Source organism: Meriones unguiculatus, chromosome X (genome assembly GCF_030254825.1).
Source record: "Meriones unguiculatus strain TT.TT164.6M chromosome X, Bangor_MerUng_6.1, whole genome shotgun sequence".
Lineage (NCBI taxonomy): Eukaryota > Metazoa > Chordata > Mammalia > Rodentia > Muridae > Meriones > Meriones unguiculatus.
In genome coordinates, this window is record NC_083369.1 from 31,840,756 (window position 1) to 31,859,933 (window position 19,178).

A 19,178-nucleotide genomic window follows, 5' to 3' on the forward strand; every position below is an offset into this window, starting at 1 on the left:
AACAGCAACATGGAATGTTAGCCAAATAAACCCCTTCCTTCCCTACTTGCTTTTTGGTAAGACAGATACATTCCTAGATTGTTCTTCATTTTGTAAGATTTTGTTGTTGTTGTTTGAGACAGTGTCTTCTCTAGTTGTCCTGGAACTTGCTATATAGACCAACTGGGCTTGAACTCTGAGAGATCTGTCTTCTCCTGTCTCCCAAATGCCACCATACCTGAATACATCTCTCTCTCTCTCTCATCTATATATCTGTCTCTCTGTCTATCTGTTTACATATATATATACATATATATATATATATATATCTCCTTCCAACCACTGTCCCAACCACCACATACTCATCCATCCACTCACCGATCTACACAATCATCCATCCATCGATCCATTCATCCATTCTTCCATCCATCCATTTCTCTCTCTATATTAAACATCTATCTATCTAGAGGGTTTTTGAGGCAGGGGTTCTCTGTATAGCAGTCCTGGCTCTCCTAGGCTTTCGCTGAAGTCCAGCTTTTCCTCAAAGGCACGGATATCTGCCTGCTTCTTCCTCTTGAGTTCTAGGATTAAAGGCCTGCACCACCAACATCCCCTGAACCTGGAGCTCACCAGTTCAGCTAATTGGTTTACTAGCAAGCTTCATGGATGCTCCTGTCCCTGTCTTCCCTACTGCAAGGATCGATGTGACCTGAAGATCCTGCTCTTACTTTTGTCATTTAAATGTAGATTGTTTACTTTTTTTTCAAGACAGGGTTTTTCTGTGTAGCCTTGACAATCCTAGAGTCACTTTGTAACCCAGGCTGGCCTGGAACTCACAGAGATCTGTCTGCCTCTGCCTGTCAGAGTACTGGGATTAAAGGTGTGCATCAACATGTCTGGCTACAAGTATTTATATGTTTTATGTTAAAATATATTCACATCATGTTCCTCTTTCCTTTCCTCTGTTCAACTCCTGCCATGTGCCCATTTTCTTTTCTTTTCTTTTCTTTTCTTTTTTCTTTTACTTTTTCTTATTTTGGGGTTTGGGGAGACTGGATTAGAGACAGGAGTTGTCTGTGTAGCCTTGGCTGTTCTTGACTTACTCTGTAGACCAGGCCCTGCTCAAACTCACAGAGATCTGCCTGACTCTGCTTCCCCAGTGCTGGGATTCCAGGTGTGTGCCATGGGCCTACATTCAAGACTTCTAACAATATTATTTATCCAGATGAACAATGACAATACCAAAAGAAATACTATCATGGAAAGGGGTAATCTCACAGTTCCCCACCTCTTAACAAAGAAATATGAGACTTGCTTTGTACATGGATGCTTGGATCAAACTGGTGTGTGTGTTTGTGTGTGTGTGTGTGTGTGTGTGTGGCAAGTGCCTTATTGTCAAAGCCACTAGCCTGTATTTATTTCCTTCTGGCTTCTGTCTTTAAGCAAAGACATTAATTTGCAGACATTACTGTAAGGGCCAGGAGATATGAGAGCTGAGGAACGAGAAAGATATTTACTGGTCACAGTCAGTGCTGTGGAGTGCTGAGGCAGAGATAAAAGAGAACATCTTGATGGAGCAAGCTGGAAAGAGCAGTTTGGAAGAGGTGAGGTCTGCTGAAAGAGAAGGGTCGATCAGGGAAATATCTAAGGGAAAAGACATTCCAGGTGAAGGAAGCCCATGCAAATGTCCCAATGAAAAAAAACCCAGCTTGAGGATGACTATGGATAATGAGTAGGAAAGTCCCCAACCTCATCAATCTCCATGCTGTTTTGCCATTTTTGAGACTGGGTTTGTGCAGTTGTCTGGAGCTTCCTGGGGTTCCTCTACACAGGTCACCTTGGCCCTGAACCCTTGATCTTCCTGCCTCCAATTCCCACAAGCTGGGCATAAACATACATGTCACCATGCCTGGCTTTACTGATTTTTCAGACAGATACAATAGGAGATGAAGCACAGAATGAACAGTTTCACCCTCAACACAGAAACACACACACACACACACACACACACACACAACAGGATTTTGAATATGACTGGCAGGACCACCCTCTCAACTGTAGAATTTTACCTCTACCTTTCTTCAAGGACACATGGAGCTCAATCTAGAACCCAGACAAGATGCCTCACTCTAGCCTGCTTCTTAGCCTATGCACTGGAGATAACAATATTCCCCATTGCTAACTGAGAACACACAGTCCACCATCTCATAAAGGGAAAAACAAACATACAAAAAACTGTAATCCAGAACTGTCCCTAGTCTTTAAATCTATGGCTAAAGAAGTGTTTACAAATGTTTGCATATTAAAACCTAGATATGGAAAGGGGAGTTTTGCACAGCTTTATTCCCAGCACTTGAGGCAGAGGCAAGTAGATCTCTGTGGCTTTGGGGCCAGCCTGGTCTACAGGGTAAGTCCAGGTCACACAAGGATCCACAGAGGAACCCTGTCTTGAAACAAACAAACAAAAAGAAAGAACCTTAGAGGCTAGCCTGGGTTTCTTGAGAACTTCTATCAAAAGACAACCCACAGATGAGAAAGAAAGTGAGGGAGGAAGGAGGAAAATGTAAATACATGAGTAGATTGGAGGACAAATAGACAAATAAGACTAGAGAGATTGTTGGGCAAATTTGTAAACAGATGTGTGTAGGCAGGTGTGTGGAGGGACAGAGGATGGACAAATCAATGGTCTAAGTGATGAATGTGAACCAAGGTACTTGCTCAAGGGGCCCTTCGGAGCCCCTCTGGGAAAGAGAGAGCAAGAGAGATGTAAGAGGTGAGGGAAGGCCCTGTGGTTTAGTTGACACACCTTCCCTCCCCTAGACATGTCAGCCAGTGGGCTGGGATCCTCAGAACGGATTTGACCTGAGTAGCACCAGAGATCCCTGGACTCAGCTCAACTTCCAAATACTCTCTCATAAAGCAAGGATCAGATCCCACACACAGACCTGGCCCTTCCCACAACCCTCTTGGATACCTCCCTGTGATGGATATGGAATTACTCTGTGGCCCTTCCCAATTCACTTTATTCTTTCAACATTCTCTGCCCCCTTTTCACCCACTACAGCAGTTGAATAACATAGACCCGGATGTGCGGAGCATTTTCTCCAGGGCTGGGATCAGTGACGCTCAGCTTTATGACATACAGTCTCCCAAGCTTGTTTATGACTTCATTGAGGACCAGTTGGCCAGAGGTTGTCAGACCGGAGATGAGGCGCCAGGGTGAGCTACCTTTTTCTCTGGTCCTGGAGCTTGTTACCATAGAAATATACTTAAATCACTCGGTTTTTCATGGAAAAGAAAGAAGAGTCTAACATTGGAGTACCGAGTTTATGAATAAGAAAAAAATGAGGCTTAAAAGAGTGAAAAAATTTACACTTCTGTTATTTTCTCCCTGTGCAGACCCCCTCCAGCCACCGCCATGCCAAGAAGGCGGAAGTCAGCCGGTGCGATCTCCTGTTGTTTGGAGCAATAAGGGTCGCTGGGGTCTACAGCCCCCTGTACCTATGGAGGGTGTCCTGCCCCCACCAACACTCTGGGGGCTTCCACCGCCCCTCCGAGGAGGCCTATCACCACCACCAACTCCAGCCACTGTAATCTCTGGACCATCAGCCCCTCTAGTGCCTGGTGCTGGCGAACCCCCAGTACTGCTGCTGCCACCACGACCAACAACACCACCTCCTCCTCCTCCACCACCGCCACCGCCACCACTTCCATCCTGCACTAGAAGGGGGCTGGCCCCTGCCTCGCTGAATCCTAATCCAGTGTCTAAGGAGACCCCGGCACTTGGTGGGGGCCAGGGCTCATTTCTGGATCAAATCCGGCAGGGAATTCAGCTGAATAAGGTAAAGATGGGCAGGCTAGATAAACAGGGGTCTGTGTGAGTCAGGGCATTTGTGGGCTATGGCTGAGATTGATGAAGGCTTTGCGGGGATGCCGTGATGAATTGGGAGATGGGTATAGGCCCTTGAAAGAGACTGGGGTGTGTGAGAGAAGAAATGAAGAAAGGGCAGGAGAAGTGCTCTTTCCACAGTCCTGAGCCCTGTCTGCTCAAAATCTTGCTGCAGATCCATGGAGCCACAGAGAGCTCAGCTCAGAAACCCCTTGCCCAGATGTCAGAGGGCCTCATGAAGGAGCTGATGTATGTGATTCAGAAGAGGAATAAAGTCTTCCATTCCTCAGGTGAGCCCACTCTGCCCCAATTGGGACCTCACTAAATGGCTAGCTAGCGCTGGTTGGAAAACAGCTCCAGGTAGCACTCCTAATGGTAACACTAGAGGCCCATGTGGCAGTATAAGCCTGTAATCCCAGGGCTGGAACATTTGAGGAAGGGGCATCTTGAACTCAGGGCCAGCCGAGTCAGGAAAAAGTAACAGTAGAGGCTAGAGATGGGGTGAAAGGCAGAGCTCTTCTCTACCATGCTTGAGTTCTTCGTTTCCCCTCACAGCAATGAAAAAGAACCCAGAACAAAGATAACCTGTCATTGCCCACCTGGAAGACAGTTTTACCACAAACTTTCCTTTTGCAAGCCGGGTTGGAGCTGGTGCCCTCCTCAGCATCAGTAGTAGCAATGTCGGTTAATATTAAGTCTTCAGGCAACAGTGACATAACTGAGTATATCTGTGATGACAATAGGAACATAGGCCGTGGAGGCAGGCCCTCAATGTGAACATTATCCACATATGTTCAGTGATAGTAACACTGGTTGTGTAACAAGACTTTCCCTGGGGAAACAGATCCCCACCATCTACTCCCTCCAGATGGGGAGCCCATGCCAGAACAGAGAACACATACCACCAAAGTGCAACTATGTGAAACAGTGAATTTTACTGCGGCTGCTTACAGGGATAGAGGAGAAGGGTTACAGGAGCTGAAATGACTCAGAGACAGCTATGCCACCAAAGCCCATCCCAGCCGAGTGACAGATCATGAAAGCTGGGAACCTGGAGCCCACTGCATAGCCTGCAGGCTGCTCAACTGGCTGAAGAGTGTCTTTCCCAAGTGACTCAGTTGGTCTAAACATCCAGGCAGCTGGTCTGGTCTGAGTCTTTGTAGCTGGCCCGTTGGGAGAAAGACTCACAGTATCTTTATTGCTTATTCCCAGAGGAAGGGGGCCTGGTGAATCTGCTCTGTTTCAGAGTCTTTCTGAAGCTGCTTTGAGATGTTTACCTTTTGGCTTAAGGAGATAGAATAGTTAAATCTCCTATTATCAAGGACTCCATCTTTGGAGTCTTCCAGGTGACATAGGTTCAACTCCCAGGGCTCAAATGGCACCTCACAACTATTTATACCTCTAGATCCAAGGGATGCAGCAGCTTCCTTAGACCTCCACAGACACCAGGCATGTACTTGGTGCACAAATATGCATGCAGGCAGACACTCATACATAAAAGTAATAAACTGAAAAATATGAACTCAAGTGGGGCACAGTGGGGTGTGCCTGTAATCACAGCACTCAGACAGTCAGAGGAAAGCAGATTGTTGTGAGTTTTAGGACATCCTGGTCAACAAAGTTAGTCCAGGACATCCAAGCCTACTCAGAAGAACCCTCTGTCAAAACAAACAAACAAAACAAAACAAAAAATGAACTAAGATCTCTATCTTTGCTGGGCCTGTGTGGTGGAACACACCTTTACTCCCAGCACTTAGAGAGTCAGAGGTAGGCAGAGTTCTGAGAGTTTGAGGCCAGCCTGGTCTACTTCCAGAACAGGCAGAGGAAGCCCTTGCTCAAGAAACAAAACAGTCTAAACAAACACACACAAAAACACACATATAGCCAATGGGTTGGAGGGATGGCTCTGTTGGTAAAGGACCTTGTCTGCCAAGCCTGATGACCAGAGTGTGAGTGATATCCAGCATTCCTATGGTAGAAGCAGACCCAGTTCCTGCAATTTGTCCTCTGACCTCCACTCTTGCACAAGGGCCCATAGGCAAATAAATATAAGCATAATTTATAAAAGAAAACCTCTGTCTTTCCCAATATTATTAACATTAAATCCAATAACTCACACCAACCCTTTGTGTGATAATAAAATGGAACTTTTTGTGCAAAAATATGGAATGATGATTCCTGAATTTTCATGTGGTCATTGTACAGGGGCCATCTTCCCTGTACACTGATCTTCTCTGCATCATTCCAAGAGCCCTGTGTGTGCTGTCAGGTACTGCCCTAGATTTCCTACCATGTTAAGGGCTGAATGTGCCAACTACACCATCATTAACCCAGTATGAGATGGTAATACTGATATTGGCCTACTTCCAATAGGTTGAGAAAAGGTTGACTTTAATGCCACCTCTACTTCTCAATAAATTAACCTAAGTATGTCAAATCCAGATATTTGAACAAATCTCATTATTTGACAATATTCTCATTCGCTTCATTCTGAACCAATGATATTGGCATTAATTCACCAAGAAGGAAATAATAATAAATTACCCCACTTTTGCTAACACTTTACCTTGCCAAATTCAGTAAGAAGGTGGTGAGCATGAGTATCAGGACTAAGTACATACAGTTGTTGTTTGAGGCAAGGTCTCCTCTAGCACAAGCTATAGGATACTGAGCCTCCAATCTTCCTGCCTCTACCTCCCTAGGGCTGAGATGACAGTTGTGCACCACCACTCCAAGTTTATGAGGTGCTGAGATTCAAACCCAAGCCTTCTTAAGTACTAGACAAGCTCTCTGCTAACTGAGCCACATCCTTAGCCATGTGTATTTGTGCATTCATTTCTTTCCCATGTATGTATGTATGTGTGTGTGTGTGTCAGTGCACAGACACACACACACACACACACATACACACACACACACGAGAAAGAAATAAACGCACAAATACATTGGACCACACCTGTGTAGGGATCAGTTCTCTCCTTCCACTGTATAGTCCCAGAGATGAGCTAAGGTTGTTAGGCTCAGAAGTAGCTGCCTTTATTTGTTTGTTTTAGACAGGTTCTAGGTATATAGCCCAGGCTAGTCTGGAACTCAGTATGCATAAGCTAGCGTGGTCTCAAATTCATTATCCTCCTGCTTCAACCTCCTGTGTGCTAAAGTCATACACATGCACCAATGTGTGCAGCTCCAGTAACATTTTTGTCATTTGGGGATAATGTTTGCTTTTGTTTTTAAAGACAGGGTCTCACTATTCTGTAGCCCTGGCTGTCCTAGACCTCCCAGGCTATAGACTAGACTGGCCTCAAACTCACAGAGATCAACTTGCCTTTGCCTCCAGAATGCTGAGAATAAAGGCATGTGCCACTATAATAGTCTAAATTTTTCTTTTTCTTTCTTTTTTTTTTTTTCTCTAGAGAGACTTTTTCTCTGTGTAGCTTTGGCTGTTCCAGATTCTCTTTGTAGACCAGTTTGCCCTGGAATTCAAAGAGACCCACCTACCTCTGCCCCCGACAGTGCTGGGATTTTGGGCATGTGCCAGCACATCTGGCTACCTAACATTTTTTTTTTTTGATACTGCACGGAGTTGAAATGCCCAGCTAAAGCACCCCCTCTCAAAAGGATCCCTATTTTGCCCAAAGTGTGCCCTTTTCAGAAGACTCCAGGCCCCTGTGGCTGACTCTTTACCTCCTAGGCCATAGGAACTTTCTTAGGTCCTTTGGACATACCAGCTTCTCTTGAGTCAAATTCTGAACCTTTCTTCTTCCAGATGAATGGGAGGATAAAGATGATGTTGAATGGGATGAGTAAAGCATTGTTCCTTCATGCAGACCAGTCCCTCTTACTCTATTCACTCTATGGTCCTGATCCCCCTCCACTACTAGGTTCCACACCAGCCACCAAACTCAACATTTCAACTCATCATTCAAGGATTAAAAAGAATCTAATAACTCTTTGCATCTCTGAGGGTGCTTTTGTTCATGTCCTAAATGTGTGATTTGGACTTCTTTCCCCACAGTTCCTTTTGGACATTGATCTTATTTTGCTTCTTTAGCCATTTATATATATATTCATTTATTCCTTTAAGCTTTCAGTCAGTTACCTTATTTTTCTTTCCTTTCCCTTCCTCCTTGACCTTCTTAAAGAGACTTTAACATTTTTTATGATTTGGGGAAAAGGGACTTTGACAGTTCCAGTATGTGTTTCCCTGACAGCCATCCTGCTTCAGCCATCTAAGAGCTGGAGCTCCAGAAATGTGCCACCACCTCTGGCTTTAGCCTGTATTTACTTTTTTTTTCCCTTTTTGGCGTGTATATGTGCATGTGTGTATGTGTGTGTGTGAGAGAGATTGAGATAATGAGAGAGAGAGACAGAAAAATGTGTAGTGTGTGTGTGTGTGGGGGTGAAAGACAGAAATAACAAGTCCGAGTTTGTGTGTATGTGTGTGCACAGGCGTGCTCACTCATTTGAGGGTGCACATGAACTTGACTCATGTTTCTGTGGTATGTGCATAGGCCAATGGTTGCTCTTGGATAGTGTCCTGGCTGGTTTTCTGTCTCCCTAATACAGGCTAGAGTCATCAAAGAGGAAGAGGCTTCCATAAGATCCAGTTTAAGGCATTTTCTCAATTAGTGAACAAGGGAAGAAGACCCAGCCCAAGATGGGTGGTGTCTTCCCTTGAATAGTGGTCCAGGCTTCTATAAGAGAGCTGGCTGTGCAAACCAGTAACCAGCACCTCTCCATGACCTCTGCCTCAGCTCCTGACTCCAGGTTCCTGTACTGTTTGAGATCCTATTCTGACTTCCTTTAGTGAGGAACAGCAACATGGACTGTCAGCCAAATAAACCCCTTCCTTCCCTACTTGCTTTTTGGTAAAAAAAATACATTCGTCGATTGCTCTTAATTTTGTAAGATTTTGTTTTTGTTGTTTGAGACAGTCTCTAATCTAGTTGTCTTGGAATTTGCTAAATAGAGTAACTGGGCCTGAACTCTGAGAGATCTGTCTGCTCCTGTCTCCCAAATATCACCACAACTGAACACATCTATCTGTCTACATATATATGTGTATATATATATATATATACACATATACATATATATGTATATATACATATGTATATATATATATCCATACACCCGTTCTCCCAACCACCAACACACCCATCCATCCATTCACCCATCTACACAATCATCCATCCATCCATCCATCCATGCATCCTTCCATCCATCCATTTCTCTTTATATATTATACATCTATCTATCTAGAGGCTTTTGAGGCAGAGGTTCTCTGTATAACAATCCTGACTCTCCTAGGCTCGCCCTAAAGTCCAGGCAGTCCTGGAAGTCACAGAGGTCTGCCTGCTTCTTCCTCTTGAGTTCTGGGATTAAAGGCCTGCACCACCAACATCCCCTGAACCTGGAGCTCACCAGTTCAGCTAATTGGTTTACTAGCAAGCTTCATGGATGCTCCTTTCCCTGTCTTCCCTACTGTAAGAATAGATGTGACCTGCAGAACCTGCTCTTCCTTTTGTCATTTAAGTGTAGATTGTGTTTTTTTTTTTTTCAAGACAGGGTTTCTCTGTGTAGCCTTGACAATCCTGGAGTCACTTTGTAGCCCAGGCTGGCCTGGAACTCACAGAGATCTGTCTGCCTCTGCCTCTCAGAGTACTGGGATTAAAGGTGTGCACCACCATTCCTGGGTACAAGTATTTATATGTTTTAAATTAAAATATATTCACATCATATTCCTCTTCCCTTTCCTCTGTTCAACTCCTGCCATGTGCCCCCCCGTTTTGTTTTCTTTCACTTTCTCTTATTTTGGGGGTTTGCAAAGACCGGATTAGAGACAGAATTTGTCTGTGTAGCCTTGGCTGTTCTGGACTCACTCTGCAGTCCAGGCCCTACTCAAACTCACAGTGATCTGCCTGACTCTGATTCCCCAGTGCTAGGATTACAGGTGTGTGCCATGGGCCTACATTCAGGACATATAACAATATTATTCATCCAGATGAACAATGAAAATACCAAAAGAAATACTATCATGGAAAGGGGTAATCTCACAGTTCCCCACTTCTAAACAAAGAAATATGAGCCTTGCTTTCTACATGGGTGCTTGGATCAAAGTCGTGTGTGTTTGTGTATGTGTGTGTTTGTGTGTGTCTGTGTGTGTCTTTGTGTCTGTGTGTGTGTGTGTGTGTGTGTGTGTATGTGTGTTTGTGGCAAGCGCCTTATTGTCAAAGCCACTAGCCTGTATTTATTTCCTTCTGGCTTCTGTTTTTAAGCAAAAGACATTAATTTACAGATATTACTGTAAGGGCCAGGAGATATGAGAGCTGAGGAATGAGAAAGATATTTACTGGTCACAGTCAGTGCTGTGGAGTGCTGAGGTAGATATAAAAGACAACATCTTGATGGAGCAAGTTGGAAAAACCAGTTTGGAAGAGGTGAGGTCTGCTGAAAGAGAAGGGTTGATCAGGGAAATATCTAGGGGAAAAGGCATTCCAGGTGGAGGAAGCCAATGGAAATGTCCCAACATAAAAAGCCCAGCTTGAGGATGACTATGGATAATGAGTGGGAAATTCCCCACCCCTATCAATGTCCTTGCTGTTTTGCCATTTTGTGGCAGGGTTTTGTGCAGTGTCTTGATCTTCTTGGGCTTGCTATACAGAAGTCAGCTTGGCCTTGAACACTTGATTTTGCTGCCTCCATCTCCCCGAAGCTGGGATTAAACATACATTACACCATGCCTTGCTTACTGACTTTTCAAACTGATACAATATGAGATGAAGCACAGAATGAACAGTTTCAACCCTCAACACAGACACAAACACAAACACACACACACACACACACACAAACACAAACACACACATACACACATACCAGGTTTCTGAGTATGACTGGCAGGACCACCCTCTCAACTGTAGAATTTTACCTCTACCTAGCTTCAAGGACACATGGAACTCAATCTAGAACCCAGGCAAGATGCCTCACTCTAGCCTCCTTCCTAGCCTATGCACTGGAGATAACAATATTCCCCATTGCTAACTGAGAACACACAGTCCCCCATGGCATAAAGGAAAAAAAAAAAAACATAAACTGTAATCCAGAACTGTCCCTAGATTTTAAAACTATTTCCAAAGGAGTGTTTACAAATGTTTGCATATTAAAGTCTAGATCTGGGAAAGGGGAGTGTTGGACAGCTTTATTCCCAGCACTCAGGAGGCAGAGGCAAGCAGATCTTTGTGGGTATGGGGTCAGCCTAGTCTACAGGGTAAGTCTAGGTCACACAAGAATCCGCAGAGGAACCCTGTCTTGAAACAAACAAATAGAAAGAAAGAACCTTAGAGGCTAGCCTGGGTACCTTGAGACCCTCTTTCAAAAGACAACCCACTGATGAGAAAGAAAGTGAGGGAGGTAGGAAGAAAAGATACATGAGTAGATTGGTAGACAAGTAGACAAATGAGACTAGAGAGTGTTGGGCAAATTTGTAAACAGATGTGTGTGGGCAGATGGGTGGAGGGACAGAGGATGGACAAATCAATGGTCTAAGTGATGAATGTGAACCAAGGTACTTGCTCAAGGGCCCTTCAGAGCCCCTCTGGGAAAGAGAGAGCAAGAGAGATGTAAGAGGTGAGGGAAGGCCCTGTGGTTTAATTGACTCACCTTCCCTCCCTTAGACATGTCAGCCTCGTGGGGTGGGATCCTCAGAACGGATTTGACGTGAGTAGCTCCAGACACGGCTGGACTCGGCTCAACTTCCACATACTCTCTCATAGAGCAAGGATCAGATCCCACTCACAGACCTGGCCCTTCCCACCACCCTCTTGGATACCTCCCTGGATGGATATGGAATTACTCTGTGGCCCTTCCCAATTCACTTTATTCTTTCAACATTCTCTGCCCCCTTTTCACCCACTGGAGCAGGTGAACAACGTAGACCCGGATCTGTGGAGCATTTTCTCCTTGGCTGGGATCAGTGACACTCAGTTTTCTGACACAGAGTCTCCCAAGCTTGTTTATTACTTCTTTGAGGACCAGGGTGGGCTAGAGGCTGTCAGACAGGAGATGAGGCGCCAGGGTGAGCTACCTCTTTCTCTGGTCCTGGAGATTGTTACCCTAGAAATATACTTAAGTCACTCGGTGTAATAGCCAGAACCTGGAAACAACCCAGATGTCCATCAACGGTGGAATGGGTACAGAAATTGTGGTATTTTTATACAATGGAATACTACTCAGCAATCAAAAAGGAGGAAATCATGAAATTTACAGGCAAATGGTGGGATCTAGAAAAGATCATTCTGAGTGAAATATCCCAGAAGGAGAAAGACAAACATGGGATATACTCACTTATATAGGCCTATAAGATATGATAAACATAATGAAATCTATACACCTAAAAAAGATAATCAATTGAGCGGACATGGGGTAAGATGATCAATCCTCGTTTAGAAAGACAGATGGGATGTGCATTGAACGTATGACAGGAGTCTACTGAGCGCATCTGAAAGACTCTAACTAGCAGTGTTTTCAAAGCAAAGACTCATGACCAAACCTTTGGCAGAGTACAGGGAATCACAAGAAAGAAGGGGAGTTAGTCTGATGGGGAAAGGATAGGAGCTCCACAAGGACCAAATATATCTGGGCACAGGGTCTTTTCTGAGACTGACATTCAACCAAGGACCATGTATGGATATAACCTAGAACCCCCACTCAGATGTAGCCTGTGGTAGCTCAGTAACCAATTGGTTTCCCAAAGTGAGGGGAACAGGGACTATTTCTAACAGGAACTCAATGACTGGCTCTTTGGTCTCCCCACCCCCGAAGGGAGGAGCAGTCTTGTTAGGCCACAGAGGAGGGCTTTGCAGCCAGTCCTGAAGATACCTGATAAAACAGGATCAGATGAATGGGGAGGAGGTCCCCCCATCAGTGGACTTGGAAAGGGGCACGGTGGAGATGAGGGAGGGAGGGAGGGACTGGGAGGGAATGAGGGATCGGGACACGGCTGGGATACAGAGTTAATAAAATGTAACTGATAAAAAAAATAAAAAAAAAATTTAAAAATAAATAAATAAATAAATAAATATTATTTGAAATATATAAAAAAAAGTCACTCGGTTTTTCATGGAAAAGAAACAAGAGACTAACATTGGTGTACCTAGTTTACGAATAAGAGAAAAATGATGCTCAAAAGAGTAAAAAAATTCACACTTCTGTGTTATTTTCTCCCTGTGCAGACCCCCTCCAGTCACCGCCATGCCAAGAAGGCAGAAATCAGCCAGTGCGATCTCCTGTTGTTTGGAGCAATAAGGGTCGCTGGGATCTACAGCCCCCTGTACCTATGGAGGGTGTTTTGCCCCCACCAACACTCTGGGGGCATCCACCGCCCCTCCGAGGAGGGCTTTCACCACCACCAGCTCCAGGCACTGGAACCTCTGGACCACCAGCCCCTCTAGTGCCTGGTGATGTCGAACCCCAAGTAACACTCCTGCCACCACGACCAACCCCACCACCTCCTCCTCCACCTCCACCACCGCCACCACTTCCATCCTGCACTAGAAGGGGGCTAGCCCCTGCCTCTCTGAATCCTAATCCAGTGTCTAAGGAGACCCCGGCACTTGGTGGGGGCCAGGGCTCTTTTCTGGATCAAATCCGGCAGGGAATTCAGCTGAATAAGGTAAAGATGGGCAGGCTAGATAAACAGGGGTCTGTGTGAGTCAGGGCATTTGTGGGCTACTGCCGAGATTGATAAATGTATCAGGCTTTGGGCAGATGCCGTGATGAATTGGGAGATGGGTGTAGGCCCCTGAAAGAGACTGGAGTGTGTGAGAGAAGAAATGAAGAAAGGGCAGGAGAAGTGCTCTTTCCACAGTCCTGAGCCCTGTCTGCCTAATCTCCCCCTTCAGATCCGTGGAGCCACAGAGAACTCAGCACAGCAACCCCTTGCCAAGATGTCAGAGGGCCTCATGGAGGAGCTGATGTATGTGATTCAGAAGAGGAATAAAGTCTTCCATTCATCAGGGGAGCCCACTCTGCCCCAATTGGGACATCACTAAATGGCTAGCTAGCGCTGGCTGGAAAACAGCTCCAGGTAACACTCCTAATGGTAACACTAGAGGCCCATGTGGCAGTATAAGCCTGTAATCCCAGGGCTGGAACATTTGAGGAAGGGGCATCTTGAACTCAGGGCCAGCCGAGTCAGGAAAAAGTAACAGTAGAGGGTAGAGATGGGGTGAAAGGCAGAGCTCTTCCCTACCATGCTTGAGTTCTTCGTTTCCCCTCACAGCAATGAAAAAGAACCCAGAACAAAACCAACCTGACATATTCCCCACCTGGAAGACAGTTTTACCACAAACTTTCCTTTTGCAAGCCGGGTTGGAGCTGGTGCCCTCCTCAGCATCAGTAGTAGCAATGTCGGTTAATATTAAGTCTTCAGGCAACAGTGACATAACTGAGTATATCTGTGATGACAATAGGAACATAGGCCGTGGAGGCAGGCCCTCAATGTGAACATTATCCACATATGTTCAGTGATAGTAACACTGGTTGTGTAACAAGACTTTCCCTGGGGAAACAGATCCCCACCATCTACTCCCTCCAGATGGGGAGCCCATGCCAGAACAGAGAACACATACCACCAAAGTGCAACTATGTGAAACAGTGAATTTTATTGCGGCTGCTTACAGGGATAGAGGAGAAGGGTTACAGGAGCTGAAATGACTCAGAGACAGCTATGTCACCAAAGCCCATCCCAGCCGAGTGACAGATCATGAAAGCTGGGAACCTGGAGCCCACTGCATAGCCTGCAGGCTGCTCAACTGGCTGAAGAATGTCTTTCCCAAGTGACTCAGTTGGTCTAAACATCCAGGCAGCTGGTCTGGTCTGAGTCTTTGTAGCTGGCCTGTTGGGAGAATGGGAATGACTCACAGTATCTTTATTGCTTATTCCCAGACGAAGGGGCCCTGGTAAATCTGCTCAGTATCAGAGTCTTCTTCAAGCTGCTTTGAATTGTTTTCCATTTGGCTTAAGGAGATAGAATAGTTAAATCTCCTATTATCAAGGACTCCATCTTTGGAGTCTTCCAAGTGACATAGGTTCAACTCCCAGTGCTCAAATGGCGCCTCACAACTATCTATACCTCTAGATCCAAGGGATGCCGCAGCTCCTTAGACCTCCACAGACACCAGGCATGTACTTGGTGCACAAATATGCATGCAGGCAGACACTCATACATAAAAGTAATAAACTGAAAAATATGAACTCAAGTGGGGCACAGTGGGGTGTGCCTGTAATCACAGCACACAGAGAGGCAGAGGCAGGCAGATGGTTGTGAGTTTGAGGCCAGCCTGGTCTCCAAAGTGAGTCCAGGACATCCAAGGCTACTCAGAGGCACCCTGTGTCAAAACATAGAAAGAAAGAAACTAAAACAAAAAATAGAATAAGAGCTCCATCTTTGATGGCCCTGCATGGCGGTACACAACTTTAAATCCCAGAACTTTTGGAAGCCGAGTTCTGAGCGTTGGAGTCCAGCCTGGTTTATATCCAGGACAGCCAGAGGAAGCCCCATCTCAAGAAACAAAACAGTGAAAACTCACACACACACACACACACACACACACACACAAACACACATATAGCCAAAGGGTTGGAGGGATGGCTCTGTTGGTAAAGGACCTTGTCTGCCAAGCCTGATGACCAGAGTGTGAGTGATATCCAGCATTCCTATGGTAGAAGCAGAGACCCAGTTCCTGCAATTTGTCCTCTGTCCTCCACTCTTGCACAAGGGCCCATCCGCAAATAGACACAAACATAACTTATAAAAGAAAACCTCTGTCTTTTCCAATATTATTAACATTAAATCCAATAACTCGCAGAGCCACATCAACACTTTATGTGATAATAAAATGGAACTTTTTGTGCAAAAATATGGAATGATGATTCCTGAATTTTCATGTGGTCATTGTACAGGGGCCATCTTCTCTGTATACTGATCTTCTCTGCATCATTCCAAGAGCCCTGTGTGTGCTGTCAGGCATTGTCCTAGATTTCCTACAAGGTTAAGGGCTGAATGTGCCAACTACACCATCATTAACCCAGTAGAAGAGGGTTATACTGATACTGACCTACTTCCAATAGGTTGAGAAAAGTTTGACAGTAATGCCACCTCTATTTCACAATAAATTAACCTAACTATGTCCACAAGACTAATGTGAATCCAGATATTTGAACAAATCTCTTCATTTGACAATATTCTAATTTGCTTCATTCTGAACCAATGATATTGGCATTAATTCACCAAGAAACAATAATAAATTACCCCACTTTTGCTAACATTTTACCTTGCCAAATTCAGTAAGAAGGTGGTGAGCATGAGTATCAGGACTAAGGACATACAGTTGTTGTTTGAGGCAAGGTCTCCTCTAGCACAAGCTACAGGATACTGAGCCTCCAATCTTCCTGCCTCTACCTCCCTAGGGCTGAGATGACAGTTGTGCACCACCACTCCAAGTTTATGAGGTGCTGAGATTCAAACCCAAGCCTTCTTAAGTACTAGACAAGCTCTCTGCTAACTGAGCCACATCCTTAGCCATGTGTATTTCTATATTCGTTTCTTTCCCGTGTATGTATGTATGTGTGTGTGTGTGTGTGTGTGTGTCAGTTCACATACACACACACACACACACACACACACACACACACACACAGGAGAAAGAAATAAACGCACAAATACATTGGACCACACCTGTGTAGGGATCAGTTCTCTCCTTCCACTGTATAGTCCCAGAGATGAGGTAAGGTAGTTATGCTCAGAAGGGGCTACCTTTATTTGTTTGTTTTAGACAGGTTCTAGGTATATAGCCCAGGCTAGTCTGGAACTCAGTATGCATAAACTAGCCTCGTCTCAAATTCATTATCCTCATGCCTGAACCTCCTGTGTGCTAAAGTCATACACATGCACTAATGTGTGCAGCTCCAGTAACATTTTTGTCATTTGGGGATAATGTTTGCTTTTGTTTTTAAAGACAGAGACTTACTATTCTGTAGCCCTGGCTGTCCTCGACCTCCCAGGCTATAGACTAGACTGGCCTCAAACTCACAGAGATCAACTTGCCTTTGCCTCCAGAATGCTGAGAATAAAGGCATGTGCCACTATAATAGTCTAAATTTTACTTTTTCTTTTTCTTTTCTTTTTTTTTTTCTCTAGAGAGACTTTTTCTCTGTGTAGCTTTGGCTGTTCCAGATTCTCTTTGTAGACCAGTTTGCCCTGGAATTCAAAGAGACCCACCTACCTCTGCTCCCGACAGTGCTGGGATTTTGGGCATGTGCCAGCACATCTGGCTACCTAACATTTTTTTTTTAATACTGCATGGACTTGAACTGACCAGCTAAAGCACCCCCTCTCAAAAGGGTCCCTATGTTGCCCAAAGTGTGCCCTTTTCAGAAGACTCCAGGCCCCTGTGGCTGAGTCCTTACCTCCTAGGCCATAGGAACTTTCTCAGGGCCTTTGGACATACCAGCTTCTCTTGAGTCAAATTCTGAACCTTTCTTCTTCCAGATGAACGGGAGGATGAAGACGATGATGAATGGGATGAGTAAAGCATTGTTCCTTCATGCAGACCAATCCCTCTTACTCTATTCACTCTATGGTCCTGATCCCCCTCCACTACTAGGTTCCACACCAGCCACCAAACTCAACATTTCAACTCACCATTCAAGGATTAAAAAGAATGTAATAACTCTTTGCGTCTCTGAGAGTGCTTTTATTCATGTCCTAAATGTGTGATTTGGACTTCTTTCCCCACAGTTCCTTTTGGACATTGATCTTATTTTGTTTCTTTAGCCTTTCATGTGTATATTCATTTATTCCTTTAAGTCTTCAGTCACTTGCCTTATCTTTCTTTTCCTTTCCCTTCCTCTTCGCCCTTCTTAAAGAGACTTTAACATTTGTTATGATTTGGGGAAAAGGGACTTTGACAGTTTCAGTATGTGTTTCCCTGACAACCATCCTGCTTCAGCCTTCTAAGAGCTGGAGCTCCAGAAATGTGTCACCACCTCTGGCTTTAGCCTGTATTTACTTTTTTCCCCTTTTTGGTGTGTATATGTGCATGTGTGTATGTGTGTGTGGTAGAGAGAGAGACAGAGAGAGACAATGAGAGAAAAATGTGTAGTGTGTGTGGGTGAGAGAGAGAAATAACAAGTCCGTGGTGTGTGTGTGTGAACACATAAGCGTGCTCACTCATATGAGGGTGCACATGAACATGCCTCATGTTTCTGTGGTATGTGCATAAGCCAATGGTTGCTCTTGGATAGTGTCCTGGCTGGTTTTGTGTTTTTCTATTACAGGTTACAGTCATCAAAGAGGAAGAGGCCTCCATAAGATCCAGTTTAAGGCATTTTCTCAATTAGTGAGCAATGGAAGAAGACCCAGCCCAAGATAGGTGGTGCCTTCCCTTGAATAATGGTCCAGGCTTCTATAAGAGAGCTGGCTGTGCAAACCAGTAACCAGCACCTCTCCATGGCCTCTGCCTCAGCTCCTGACTCCAGGTTCCTGTACTGTTTGAGATCCTATTCTGACTTCCTTTAGTGAGGATCAGCAACATGGACTGTCAGCCAAATAAACCCCTTCCTTCCCTACTTGCTTTTTGGTAAGACAGATACATTCCTAGATTGTTCTTCATTTTGTAAGATTTTGTTGTTGTTGTTTGAGACAGTGTCTTCTCTAGTTGTCCTGGAACTTGTTATATAGACCAATTGGGCCTGAACTCTGTTAGATCTGTCTGCTTCTGTCTCCCAAATGCCACCATACCTGACTACATCTATCTCTCATCTCTCTATCTCTCTCTCTCTCTATCTATCTATCTATCTATCTATCTATCTATCTACATATATGTATATATTTATTTATATATTTATGAGTCCACCCACTCACCCAACCACCCACACACCCATCGATGATGCACTCAACCATCGACCCATCCATCCATCCATCCATCCATTCATCCATCATTCCATCCATCTATCTCTCTACATATATATATATATATATATATATATATATATATATATATATCTAGAGGGTTTTTGAGGCAGGGGTTCTCTGTATAACAGTCTTGGCTCTCCTAGGCTCGCTCTGTAGACCAGGCTGTCTTGGAAGTCACAGAGATATGCCTGCTTCTTCCTCTTGAGTTCTAGGATTAAAGGCCTGCACCACCAACATCCCCTTAACCTGGAGCTCACCAGTTCAGCTAGTTGGTTTACTAGCAAGCTTCGTGGATGCTCCTGTCCCTGTCTTCCCTACTGCAAGGATCGATGT